At 37.6% G+C, this 14776-nt stretch overlaps 1 long non-coding RNA gene across 1 annotated transcript in view; it reads right to left on the bottom strand.

Moving 5' to 3' along the window:
• Window positions 1–12399: 12399 nt before the first annotated feature.
• The window catches only part of LOC143302471 (uncharacterized), a 71909-nt gene continuing 69532 nt past the window's right edge, over window positions 12400–14776 (bottom strand). The window contains exon 3 of the long non-coding RNA XR_013058014.1: window positions 12400–12439. This is a non-coding gene — a long non-coding RNA (uncharacterized LOC143302471). The remainder of the gene's footprint in view (window positions 12440–14776) is intronic.

The following is a 14776-nucleotide window of genomic DNA, read 5'->3' as shown; positions in this document are numbered from 1 at the left end:
TCAAAATATCTCGTATAAGACACACTATAATTTTGTAAAAGGTATATGCAAGTGTTCAAATACTTTCGTGAGCCTGTACACGTCGTGTTACGCTACCACTTATTTATCAAACTTAATTATTTGCCTACATTAATATTAAATAAATTAATGATAAATAATAAATAAGCTGTTACCTTTATTAACCATTTTGACGATCCACGAGAAGAAAAAGAAGCTATTACTCTGGCAATTCACGTTCCCGTTACGAGGAACTGTATCGATGACAAATCATTCGAACGACTTCTTTTCCCGTATCACGCGAATCGGATTTGCCGCTGTTTTTTCGTTCGTGAAATGAGTAATGAGCGTTTCGTGAGACGAAACGATTGGGAATCGATTTGTCGCCAGGAACAAGGGGAAATTCTTTTCTTTTATCTGTCCCTCGCGAAATACGCCGAATCGTGACGAAACTCCTCGTCAAATCGAAATCGTGCCGATCAGAACACGCGCAAGTTTATCGCTCGGAACGATCGGTGACACAAAATGTTTTTTTTTTTTTGCGAGTAGAAATCGATCATCTCGGATCAAAATTATCTTGACGATCATTTAGTCAAGTTTATATGGCATGTTTATTTTCAATGAACGAAAAACGATATTTTCTATCGTATAGGAATAAATTTCACTCTTTGTATCGATTATTCCAACTTCGTGATAGATCGTAAACAGCGGAGAAGCTGGCAGAGGGAACCGAACGTAACGTGTTTTCACAAGCTCGTCGGGAAGCTGGGAAATATTCAGCTACTTCGGTACTGCAATTTCATAAATTGTCCAGTCTGGAAACGTCGTGGCACGACGCGCGATTTCTCCTTCCGCAATTCGAAATTTATGCCCGTGCATGTCGAAAACCGGACCGATGACAAATCATCTGGCTGCGAGGTGCGCGCTGTTTTACTTGCTGCATTTTGTTTGCGTAATGGTATCGGTAACTGCGCATATATTAATCGACTTGGATGACGATTATTTAAAAATAAATAGCGGAAAATACGGCAAGATTTCAACGGTAGAACTATCAATACCGTAAAAATGACGGATAGCAGATTTGGTGTTTTTGCGATGACTAAAAACTTGTAGATATTTTTGATAAGATTGAACCGCTCAAAAGAGTAATTAGTTGATTAACCCTATAAATCAGGAAACAAAGAAGAATATGTCGAATACTTGTTAAAAATTTCCTTGGAATTTATTCAAGTTATTTATGAAAATTTATTCAATTTATAATTTTAATACAATGTGATTAATATTTCAAATTTATTCAAAGTTATTTATGAAATCTTCTTGTAACAAGCGAATTTATTGAAACGGATAATTTGATTTTCGGAAAGTTCAATATTAATCATATGTCTGGACCATGAAACTGAGAAATTGATAAAAAGCGGAGCTTGTCAATCTGTATCGTCGTCGATACGATCATAATGACGGTATCTCGTTATAATGATAATGAAATTTCAGAATGTTTTACATAAACCACACAATGCACATTTAGAAATCGTCTGTGACAATTGTTGATGTACTTACACCACTGTCCATAAATCACCGGACTGTTACTCATTTTCAGTACAATGGTTATTATAACAATACAACATGAATCTAATTTTCCCGCTTTATTCTATTGTTTAATTTTGTGATATGTAGCCGCTTTACGATAATACTCGAATGCGAGATTAAACACGTGCATGTATAATCGGAATAAACATTAAAAAATTCACTGCATCCATAAGCATCTGTTTGAAAATTCCTGAGACAAATTATAATAAATGGCATATAATAAATAGAAGAGCAAGGCAAATGCATAAACTAGAGAAACACAGTTATGACAATTATTGGAGAAGGTTGAAAGATAATCACGGCGGAAATATTACAAAGAAATAATCGACAGAATGTTACAATTAGTTCAAGCGACGATATCGACACGCTGTTGATTGAAAAAAAAGAAAATATATTTCTTTAAAATTTTGTACGCACAATTTACATATTCTTTAAATTATAAACGATTAATAAACGCTATTTTATTTCATAATGTGCGACCTTTCGTAATAAGAAAGTCGCCTGTATCCATATTTTATCAAGTGTCTGGTGATTTATGGATATGGACAAGGTATATGTATATGAGCAAGCCAATGTACGTCCGATGAGAGAACACGAAGATTCGGAATTTGTGTGCAACCGATTCGCGCCCAGTTCTCCTGCGATAAACTGCGTCGTGTTTCATAAACTTCCAGCGACACGCTTCCTTTGTCGGCGCCACGGTAAACACACGAATGCTTCTTTCGCTCAGCGCCAACTTCCACTGTAAGTCACCATAGCCTGTCCTCGCGAATAGTGTTTACAAGCGCGTATCTAGCGAATAGTTTGCTGCGAACGGGCATAAATTGAGCAGAGAATGAAATTTCCCGCGGCGGATTCGACCTCGATTTATCGTCGGTGATAGTGACTTGGGAAGGAATGGAAAAGACAATATCTCGTGTCGATAAACATGGGTAAGGAATTCGTTAATAACGCGAAGATAAGAAGAATTACTACGTAAGTAACGCAACTACATACATATTCAAATAGAATCATAGAAAAGCAAATAATTTATTTGACGAGTAGATACGCTGTTTAATTAATTCCTTCTTATTATACAAAGAGAGAATATTGTACTTGAATTATAATTCGATTATAACGACAATCATTGATTTTCCTCTGCTTTTTTCTGTTTACAAAATTTGTCTTAATATTCACGTTATAAGATAATTCTTTAAGATTTATCGCGCACAATTTACATATTCTTTAAAGTATAAACGATTAATAAACGCTATTTTATTTCATAATGCACGACCTCCCGTAAAAAATCAAGAGCTGAAGATTTTTGAAAATTTTAACGTCGTCCCTATTTCTCAAATTGAAATATCAAATCGATCGTATACATCGATCGACGCGTCTCTTCATTCTCTTTAAAAAATAGTATTATAGTACACTTAGGTCGAAGAACGAGATTAGTTTAAAAGATATTCTAATTTTAATGTCGTCCGATTCATTTATCGTACGAAGAATATGAAACACGTAAAGCAGTGCGTTACGATGCTATATATACTTGCGAATAATTTTATTGTAAATTATAAAGCTTCCAGCTTTCTTTGCCTTTTTTATGATACAAATAACGGATGGTAATTAATTATAGGAATTATTTGGCCGAGCCAGTCAAACAAACGTTTGCGTTTAATTGACATAAAATAGCAATTAGGGAGCTTAAAATCGGCTTTGTCAGTCGCATGCCCAGGGATATACATAAAATTCGCTCGTTCAATATTCTTCTTTCATGTCGGATTTGCTTCGGCGATGAAATATCAATGACGGTCGGGCTTCCGTAATTCTTGTGCTAATTACAGGGCAAAGGACGAAGTAACCAAGGCATCCTTGAAATGACATGCTTTCCAGCGTGCTATCAATGCACGTTCGAAGAGGACGATAAGAAACCAAACAGAAGGAGGAGAGAGCACAAGAGAAAGAGAAAGAAAGAGGCAGCTGCACCCCGCAATGCGGCACAGTTCCTGATCCGATTGCAAGCTCAGTCAGCGTCCTCGAGAACAACCCAAGAATCCACCGATTTTCCAGCAATCTTTGCGTGAAATAGAAAATTCCAAAGTTTACGATACGGTCGAAAATGTTCGTTATTTTTTAGGGCTTAAATATTTGAAAGTTTTACGAAAGTGCACTTACTGCAGAAAGTTCTTACGAATGTACCTACTACATGCGCGTTATACGAAACTTTTTGAAATTTCGCTAGTAGTATAATTAAATACAGCTATCGTGAATATACTGGTAAAATCTGTTTCTACTTGGTTAAGCTTATTTAAGCTTCTAATAATTGTATCCAATCAGTGACTTCGTTATATACGTTGACTTGTTCTTTCTTCTCGACTTATTCTGTCGATGTTTGGCAACGAGCAATTGTTCGGCGCAAAAGGTAGTTGGTTTGATGAATGTTTAAGAGAAACGTGCCATTTGCGAACGCATTAGCGAATATTTATGGAGACGTTAAAAGGATGTACCTTAATGACTCAAAGCATTAGCTTTACATACCGAAGATGCGATTGCGAGCAAAGAAACAGTCAACTAAATTCTTTCGTTATCAATCTCCCGTATCTTAAAATAAAAGCACGAAACCAATTAGAATAGATTTATTCTGACATTTACGATTGAACTTTCGTAGAGTAAATCGTGTTGTATAGAATAAATCCCTATAATCCCGCGTAATTTTACTAGCGAAGAATAATCGATAGATCATAATCAACGATTACTACTTTCAACCGAAAGTGATAAATCATAATCAATCGTAATCCCTTCGAGCAAAAATATTTCTTCGCTTTCATTTTCTCAGAGACGAAGCCTTCAAAGCAAATTCGCCTTACTTTCGACCATAGAATCTCTCTGACTTCGTTTGTACCGCGAATTTACGCTCGCCATGTACAGCTGCATCAACGATCGAAATTCAAACAAAAGAACAGCCTTCGCGCTCGTTCGTGCACTTGGCTCCGGATGCGGTCACAGGACAGCCATAAAAGCTACAAAGAGACCGGTGGTCAGAGAACAGCATATTTCGGATTCTATCGTGTTCGAGCCGAACAAATATCGGCTGGTGATGGTTCTGCCGAAAAGTGGAACTTCGACGATGACTCGTTCCGATCATAGACAAAAGAGGAGAGATACAAAAGGACCGGTGACAGAGATCGTCACGATGGACAGGCACGCGACGAAGAGAAGGCCAAGGGTCAGGCGCGGGATAGCCAGCGAAAGAGGATGGGGTCGAGCGGATGATTCGCCACCGAGGCCAGGAATCCCGTAATTTCTGCAACAAAGCGAGCCGTCCATCTCGCCACTATGCACTGTACATGGCACACTGCCGCACTACCCTCCGTACAACAGGGTTATTAGATCGTCGTGATGAACGAGCTATCACGCTATCACGTTGGCTCACTCTTCACGGTGCATCGCGAGGATACGCGTAATACGCAAGCACTTGTATAGCACCGTTCCTCTTCCACGATGCTTCCCTTTATTCGCACTGACTATGTTTTTAGGTTTTGAAATTGGCCGAGTTAATCCTTTCGCCGATTATCGTACTTTCAGAAACGATTAATTTGCGATTTGCATACGAATAATTAATGAAACGTCGAGTTACTTGTTTTTCATGAAACTGATATCGAATTTTGGTACATTATATCTTAGTTACAAAACCAGTAAAGAGAAGTATGTTTCTACGACGTTAAATAGTACGAATAGTTTGATACTTTGATTTATCTTATGGAGCTTTTTCTAATACACGTCGTAAAATAACTTATTTCCATAACTTCTTTTTAAAAAAGTTCCCAAAGATAACATTGCTTTCCGTAAAAATTATGCAGATATTTTCTTAAACGAAACGCATAAGACGTATCAGAATTTTGTTCCTATTAGGTCGTCCGGAAAGTTTCTTTCGTTTTATAAGGAAATAATGGAAGCACAATACTTTTCGTTTTATATTATTTTATCGAATTACGTACGGTCCATTTTGTTCTATCAAAATAAATATCACACCGTTCGACAGATTAGGTTTCATGTTTGTATAAAAATGCACCGTTGTAAAAGACACGTTCGTAAAAGACACTTTTCGGACAACTTAATAAAACGAAGGATAACTGTTTACTGCAATCCATGCTCGATAGTATTCCATTCTACAACGAAGTAATCGGATCGAAATCTGGCAAATTTTCGTTTCTATCGAAAAATAAATTGATAACTGGAAGAACACGGTGCCAGGATACGTACAACGAGGAATCTCGATCTTCCGGAAGCTCGCTTCTATGTATAATTCGGATGAACGTTTAAAAAAATACCAGCCACAATGAACCGGTGCAATTAGATGAGAAAGTGAGGGGGGGGTCGTATTCATTACGAACGTCGGTAATTTTGTCCGCGAATTCGGAGACAAAGCGCACGTACCCTGGAACGGCCGCTCGTCTCTTTCACGTACCCTGTCCTCAGCCATGGCAGCTCGTTCATCATGCTGATCTAATAACTGACCGCGGCAACGAGCATCGCGGCGAATAAAATTAGCCGCCAGTGTATTTATTGCGAGCGCAATTATTTCGCCGCGAGTGACCACCGCCTGGAAACGCGAATTCGTATTCCGCGCTCGTGGCCGCTGGCGCGCGAGTAAACGGATTAAGTAATTACGCGAAACGATGCCACGCTGCTACGAAAACGTTGCCACCTGCGTACGTGCGCCTTGTAACACGCTAGGGACTTGCCCGTCCGCGCCTGTTTTCCCTTGTATCCCTCGATAACGTGATTAGGCTGCTGGAAAATTTTCGAGAACGATTGGACGTTAGGGACGAGTAGTTGCGAACAATTTATTCCCCTTCGAGATCGTGGGAACTTTGATAGATATCGATGATCGAATATAAGAAAATTGCAGTGGTTCGTGAAAATATTATGCAAATCTTCTGTAAATACGTGATGCGCGTTGTAGGCAAGATTTTGTATAATACGGTCGTCACGATCATATTGGTAAGGTTTGAAACGAGTATAAGAATATACAGGGAAGTTACGAAATAGTCGTAACAAACACATATTTTACAAAAATTACGATTAGAGATTCTTAGTTATGAAATTGCTATATGTAAATATGTGCTTAATTAAAAATTACTATACAGCGTGAATAGTGATTTTAAATATATAAATTAGTGATAGAGATCGGTCCGCTTTGGTAATCTTTGCGAAGCGTATGCTTATGACAAACGTCTTGCAATTTTTATGCTCGTACATTTTCCAACTATTTTCAGATTTTACAAATATCATCACGATCATCGTGCCCCGTTACAATATTAATACAAAGAGTTCCCTATAACGCATATAATGTGTCCATCGAAATTTTCTGTGGCAAGTGTCTCGACAGTTTTAGCGAATCGCTGTATATGAAACAAAAATCTTCCGATCATCGTGGCGTCTAAGTATCGATGCAAATCATTGCAGGTTTTAACCCATTTGCATCCAAGCGCGGATTAATCCGCGCGCTGCGACTATTTTCTATCACCAAGCGCGGATTATTACGCGCTATTATTATTATTACTTATTATTATTATTATTACGCGTGCTGCGACTGTTTCTTTTACTTCCATTTTAATCTAAATGATTTTTTTTTAAATAAATAATTTTTACTTTTTTCCTCTGTTATAAAGAATATAAGACGCGATGTTTGCGAAGTAACATCTACCAATCGTTTTGAACAGTAAATTTTCGATAAACTCCATGAAGAATTCCTCTTAAGTAAGGCCATGATGCAAATGGGTTAATAGACGGTTAAACGAGCGTATCAGAAGTCAAACAGATCCACATCAGTTTTCACGAAATTCTCCATCCACGTAGCAATTACGCATAGCGTAATCGTGGTTCTTCAAAAACCAAGCGATTTACTCTCACGAATTTCTTTACCGTGAAAAAGTAGCACGTCTATGTATACAAATAACCACACTTTGCAAGATCAATTTTAGAAAACAACGTTTGCAATCGGCATTTCTCTGCGCATTTTAATTGACGGAGAAGCTACGAGAAATTTAAGCAAGTTGATCGGCGTGGCTTCTGAGGACGCGTACGATCTTACCCGTCTTCGACTTGATCGTTTAATTTAATCGCGTGTAGCCGGAAATCGAGAGCGGCGGATGTTGGCGGAAAAATCGACGGCCGCGCGTTCGTAGTTTCCGCTTCCTGGTCGTTACGGTCTCGCCGCGATGCGCGTCCTGTGAAAGAGTCATGGACATCCGGTACGTGAATGACGTCCAATTTCATGGGACAATGGTTACGCGGTGGCTGCCACGATGAAGAGAGAGGGACAACGGCTCAGAATCCGGGGGATGAACGAACAGTCGGTGCTCGGGGAAATTCCACAGAAATACAGAGAGACTTGCTGTCTACGGTCGAGGAGGAAGAACTAGAATGCACAGTGTGCATTCGCCGGGCGAAACAAGGAAGAAGAACGAACGAATAAGAAACAGTGAGAGTCGGCAGAGACAAATAGTAGATACATAGATAGATAGAGAAATAGCGAGAAATAACGTACAAGGAAAGACAGAAAACAAGGAACGCAATGGACAGTAGAGAAGAAAGATGGCAAAGGGAGGGAGAGGAGGAGGAGAAGAGTGTTATCGGTGGCGGAATTTAGATGACAGAGTCATGGTCCCGTGAAATCGTTCGGCGATACGTGGGTTTCTGGGAGAAGAGGAAAAAAAACTGAAAAGGGCCATCGCTCGCTGCGATTCCGCTCGATTCTCGACGCGTCTAACGGCTGCGCCAAGACGATTCTCTGTTTCGTAATGGACAGTGATGGATACGCTGGTTCAACGGTGCGCCGAGCGTACAACTGTGAATTAATGTTGGGCCGTGCGAGTCAAGAAGTATGAACGTAATATAAATGTAAAAATACAGGGCCACGTAGATGGCACGCCCTGGCGAGCGTATATTTCAAAGGAATTCAGCAATGGTCGGTGAATTTGAACTCTTTGCCTCTGACAATCGTGTAATTTTATGCAACAACCGTTACCAATGCAAGTAGTTGATGTCCTAATCGATTGTGATAGTGGGAACTTGAGTGGAGTTTGATGATAAAGTTTAAAGGCGGAGGACAAGTACGTGATTGGAAAAATAATGAATTTTTGCCATATCCCCGATTTCCGTGAATTTACGCGTTCTTTTTTCTAGTTTCATGCAGGCCAACGTGGTTAAGTGTTCTTCGCTGCCTATTAAAAATGTTACATTAACGTTGGAAATAGAACGACCGATTTCCCTGGTGGTACTGGGAAAATTAACTTTCCTCTATTTTACAATCCATTTGAAGAGGACACGTTTAAATCTCTCGAGATTTTTAACGTGTTAAGCAGAGAGGGAGAAGGAGAGAGAGAGAGAGAGAGAGAGAGATTAATTTTTCTTTTTCAGACGCGTTTAGAATTAACACGAAATTTTTACATTTTTATTATATTTCAGAATTATATTTCTATCAGCGTCTTTGTGTAATTGTTAAACAGTTTAATCTACCGTAATAGAAATTTACAATGGTCTGAGAAGAAAATCTTATTAATAAAGAAACCTGCGACAATTAAAGAACTGCATTCAACGTGGAATTTAAAACAGAAATATTAAAAACTGTGACGGATATTAAATGCGAAGATCACATAGGAAAAATATGATAAATTGAGTTTCTCAACTTTTATATTACTCGATGGAAGAGAATTATTTTAACATGAAATATACATACAGTTTAAAAGTGTAAGATTTCTTGAAGTAGCTGATAAATCCACAAAGTTCTCTAAGAAACCAAATTAACTTTTTATTATTAAATTATTATTATTAAAGGTTAATTATACGTAACTAATATCATCAACGATTTCTTTTAATCTACATTTTTTTTAATTTTGCTCACCTGTAGCCCTCAATTCTACAATTTTGTATAAGAATTCGCTTATCAGACAAATAATTCGTCACTCGATCCTCATTTGGACATAAATTACTAACGCGAACAGGGGAATACAGGCATTGAAAAAGCGTATTATCATTTGAAATAGTAGAACGATTCAAGAGGCTTTTCTCCGAGTAATAAACAAGTCGTGGAACTTCGATCGCGTTCGCGGGGATCCACGGTTAAGGAGTTCAAAGAGAGGCTCGGCCAAGCGAGGGGAACTCATTAACATTTCAGCCGAGTCGTATTTTCTTTAATTCCGTTGCAAAGACTACGAAGAAACTTACCGTTTGACTACGTCGCTCGAATTCAACTCGAACGAACGAATCGAGGCCGAGGCTTTGCCCGCCTTCCATTTCTCGTTTCCCGAGGAATGATGTAGCCTTGGCAATCTCCCTTAATTCGTTTCGTTTCGATCGCGTTATTGTTTTCAACTTCTTTCAACAACTCCAGCTTTTTCGCAATTCGCCATAGATAGCATCGTCAAGAGTAGATAAAAACGAATGGAGTTCGACGAAGAATGCAAATGCTCCAGAAACACGCAATTAAATGCTTTTACTAAATATTGTTTCTCATAATTCGATCATTCCTTCTATAGTTTTCATTCCACCTTGTCGATTTACTTTCGAAATTTACGATTCACTCGAGAAACTCGTAATTCACTTCGTACGTTTTAATTTTGGTTGGCGGAGTCGAGCAAGTCGTGTTAATTTTCTCGAATGCAATGCCTTTTATTTTAAATAATTTTTTTAATACCTCCGGATGCTTGACGATGTATCTTCCTTGTTTCTTCGATCGGAAGTCACTTGTTTTTCAACAAATTGAACGCTAGTTACTTGGATACTCGATAGATTGGATAATAAAAATGAGAAATTTACAGAAAGTGGAGCTGATCGGTTTGTGAGTTATGAGAAGCTCACATATTCTAGGAATTGTAATAACTCTTTATCTTTATATTATAACCATGGATCAAATATACTTAGAATCTGTCTAACATTCGTATCTACGAGAAAGAGAATTCAGCATTTGCTTCGGGGGATGATTTCACCCCCCTTTAATTGTATTATGGCATCGAGAAAAAATAGGTTTGTCTTATGAATGATCTACTCTACTTCCATGCAAACATTTCACAATTTTCTGTAATTCCGGCTTTTCTAATCTCCCTTGTTGGAATATATTGTTATTTAAACGGTTTTCGAATACGTAGAATAAAAATTGTACTGAAAATGTCACAGCAATATGATCCAAAACTTAAAAGGCTAAACCAACGAAGTTGGGGTTCTCTTCTTGTTGGAACAGCGACGACGGGGGAAAAAAAGGAACGAAGCGTTACAATGGAGGGATGAGTGGAACAAATGACGGCTGACGGACCTCATAAATCACGGTAAAAAGTGACGTTGCCGCCGCGGTACATCGCGTCACAAATATTTGACGTTCGTTGTTTTGATAAAAATTTCGTCGCAGCTGCCTCTGGACACCGGTGTCCGCCATTATTTGCGAATTCGTGCGTTCGAAAGAATTCGATAGTCGCGTCATACTGCGGCATTTGAACGGAGATTCGGGACAAAAATAAAAAATATGTAATATAATTTGCAGTTTCTCCGAAACTTGTTATTAGGGCATTCGACGCGAGTAAAAGTCTGTTTATCGAACCTTTGTTGGTATTTTCCCTAATCCCTGGCTCGATCTCGAATATTTATTTCCTCGTTTAACGACACACGGCGACGCTTGAGCGAATAGCGTCTATGGTGGAAACAATCTTTCCATTTTTTCGTAAGCGCCGCGCAGAAATCATTTATCCAAATTTTAAAAAATTCGAGATAAAAATTATACGCACCTTTGTTCAAATTCTCCGGATTTAAGGCGTAACAAACGCTATTGGACGAGAATTAACAAACAAGAGCAACGAATGAGTGATTTTCATGTGCTATTCGTCTAATTTTTACTAATTCTCTACCGATCTTCGGGGAAATTGTTGTGACTGACTGATCATCGAATAACAAGATCGGAATCGAACAATGAATATTTTGATTCTTGTCCACTGCGTGTCGTCCTTGAAAACAGAGATCGAGGAAAAGAAGACACGTAGAAAAACACGGAGGAAAAAAGTCGTCGCGGAAACGCTTGCAAATTTATGTAACCAACCGGTTGTTGAAATATTGATGCAACGTAATTTGATCAGTTTATCGGGGGAGGTGGGGGTGAAGCGATTTCGAAATAAGAAGCAGCACCAAACGAACGGGAAGTTTCTTCCGGCTACGCTGGAAATGTAAACGGAAAGCTCCTCCTTTCGCCTTGCTCTAAGTATGTACAGAGGAGCGTAATTTGCATAACTTGAAACCTTAACTGATAGGCAAGCTTCTCGTAGATTGCTTGTAAAAGCGAGATTCCCTGTCGTTTTAGAAGATGGCGGCCAACCTCTCCCGGCGAAGCAGTTTTTCTTTGATATTTCGCGCGGTTACTCAGGCAAATTGTAGAATTTCTAATTACACGTACTTGACTCCATCCTTATTTGGCTGATTAATAATTCTCTGATGAGAAACTTGTTTTGTTATGGCCACAGCTATCGGAACGTTCCAAGTCCCGTTTGTACAAAGCGTAATTAAACGTAAGAATCGGATTTATCATCTTAAGAATACGTCCGGAATTATTATTTGCTTTTTGATTCTCAATTATTTATAGTTTAATTAGTTGCTTCATTTGTCTCGTATCGTATTTCAAGGAACGTCTCATGTCCCTTTTTCAAACTTCTTTCTTTCCGGAGTCTCATTAAAATAAATTTAAAGTATTTTCAGAATTATCAAGTTATCAGTTACAAAGTCGGTTAGAAACAAAAATTCTAATAAATTTTATTCGCGTAAAAAATTGCAAATAATAGTCGTTACTTACATCGAGTGACGGATAATGTGGTTCCCTAAGAAATGCACTTACCTGAAACAGAATAATTATGTATTTAATCGGACAGGCTATAGAAAAGGTACGTGAAACATAGAAAAAGAAAATGAATATTTCACATTGCTCCAATTAGTGTAGTATATATTTACAGAAAGAAATATGGTAGAATTAAACTATTCATAAGGTAAGTTATTTCAACGATGTCTAATTACAACAATTATACAACACGTTGATTATACTTGGTTTTGAACATTACCGATATAATCGTGATAGTCGAATCTTATAATAGTGTTAACAAAATTTTAAATTGTTTCATATATAGCGCGCAACGTATATTCGTAAAAGGAATATATGAAATTATGGTGGGCCGGACGATTTCTAACCAGAAGGATCCACGAGAGGACGAAATCCAACGGTCGGTGCATCAAAATGCATCGGCCGATGGAGTCCATTGTCCTACTTCCGTCGTTTTGATTTCTCGCGCGCGTTTGATGTTCCATTGGCTCGCATTCGCGCCGCCGCCGGACAAAATAAATCATTCGGCCGTCTCCACTTCGCGCGAAATCCGGCCGGGATCAATTCGATTTCACCGAATATAATATATTACAGGCTGTCGCTCGGCCGACAGTCGTTTCACATTCTCAACTTGTATGCTGCATTGATAGAAAAAATCCCACTGTCTAGCTAATCGGACGACATCGTTTCGCAAACGTTATGGAAAATGCTGTATTATCGATATGCATCAACGTGATGTCTGCTTTTGATAATAATTCATTTAAAATTCACAGGAAAAGATAGGACAAGTATATTTTTGATTCGATTTCGTTGAATTTTACGTTGCTTTATGACTAAAATCGAAATTATTTTATATAGAATGGCTAAAAGCGGAAAGAGTCTGTTAGCTTCAGGTATAATTGTATAATAAATTTTCAGGTATAATAGAAGATATAATTGTCGAGATAAAGGATATTTTAAATCGTTAACGAGCTTTTCTCTTGATCAAATCTTGTTTTTTTATATATTCCTTTCTTTTTTATTTTTCTTTTTTATTTTCCTCTCCATCACATTCTGTATTTTCATTTTTCTGAACCATTTCAGCAGAAAATCTTCTTAGGATTTTCTTGGTCTGTGTCACTGCACATTTTGGTAACCAAGCCAACGCAAACATAGCACGTGCTGTTTCCTATTTGCTATACTTACCGCTCGTTCTTCTTTACCTTTTCAGCGGTTCTTGTTTCTGGATCTCGCTTTTTCTTTATTTTCTCTCTTTCGCAGACTTACTCCTGTAGCGAGTGAAAATTCGCGCAAAATATTTATGTCGAGAGGAGCATCGCGTGAAAATGTCAAAGTCAGATAAAGAATTTTGCGTAAAGAGCCGATCTATATTGTACTGTATTTGCAGTAAATTTTTCACGAATATTATACGATCGTTATATTTTAAATATATTTTTCTTTAATATAATTATTTACTCAATATCGAAGCCACGTCTTTTCTTTATCCTTTCATCCATTTTTTTTTTCGCAAGGGCGAACTTGCGTCTTAAAGGACTTGCTGTTTTTTTAAGGATGCATCGTAATTCACATGCAACAATATAAAATTTATGGCCAATTTCTTCAAACGAAGGGATTCTGTGCAACATCTTCCGAGACTTTGGGACATACACATCAGCATTTTTGTAACGAGGAAACTGCACCAAATTCTCCATTAAATCTTCCTACGTGTCGTCTAGGTTTATAAAATTTCAGTAATTAGCTTCAAAAAGAGACAAATCTTTGAATTTGCAATATAAAGGCAAAAATATACAAAATATAAATTCCGAGTATAAGAACAAAAATACACGGAATACTTAATTCATGTGAGAATTTAAACAAATTAATTAATTATTTCTATATTAACTACGTTTTTCTTTATAATCAACTCGAACGAGAAAATGGGAAGCATAAAAGTTTGATTGCATGTACAACGAAACAAAATTTACTGTATTACAATGTTCCTGTGTTTTACAGATAGGTACTGTGCTTTGGCGACATCTATTGTAAAAAGAAACTTGTTAAAAATTTGTCAATTCACAAAGGTCCATTGTACTTCATCAATTTCATTTTCAGATTTTTTTATCAAGAGTTCTGAAAATATCGAGTGGTTCCTTCCACGTATTTGTATTTAAACATGTACATATTTTTCATTTTTTATTTTATTTATATCATCTGGTCGCTAGAAGAATTTCAAATACATCAATTAATAAAACAAACTTTTCGCAAGTATATCGTTTTAACATGGAAAATTATGTACAATACATATCCGTTGCAAGGGTTATTATTTGTGAATGTTTTATGGGAAATAAAAATACTGGAACATCCTGAAAAATTCGTGCA

The sequence above is a fragment of the Bombus vancouverensis genome, chromosome 3 (assembly GCF_051014615.1).
Source record: "Bombus vancouverensis nearcticus chromosome 3, iyBomVanc1_principal, whole genome shotgun sequence".
In the NCBI taxonomy this organism is placed as follows: domain Eukaryota; kingdom Metazoa; phylum Arthropoda; class Insecta; order Hymenoptera; family Apidae; genus Bombus; species Bombus vancouverensis.
This window is presented reverse-complemented; position numbering and strand designations above follow the sequence as displayed.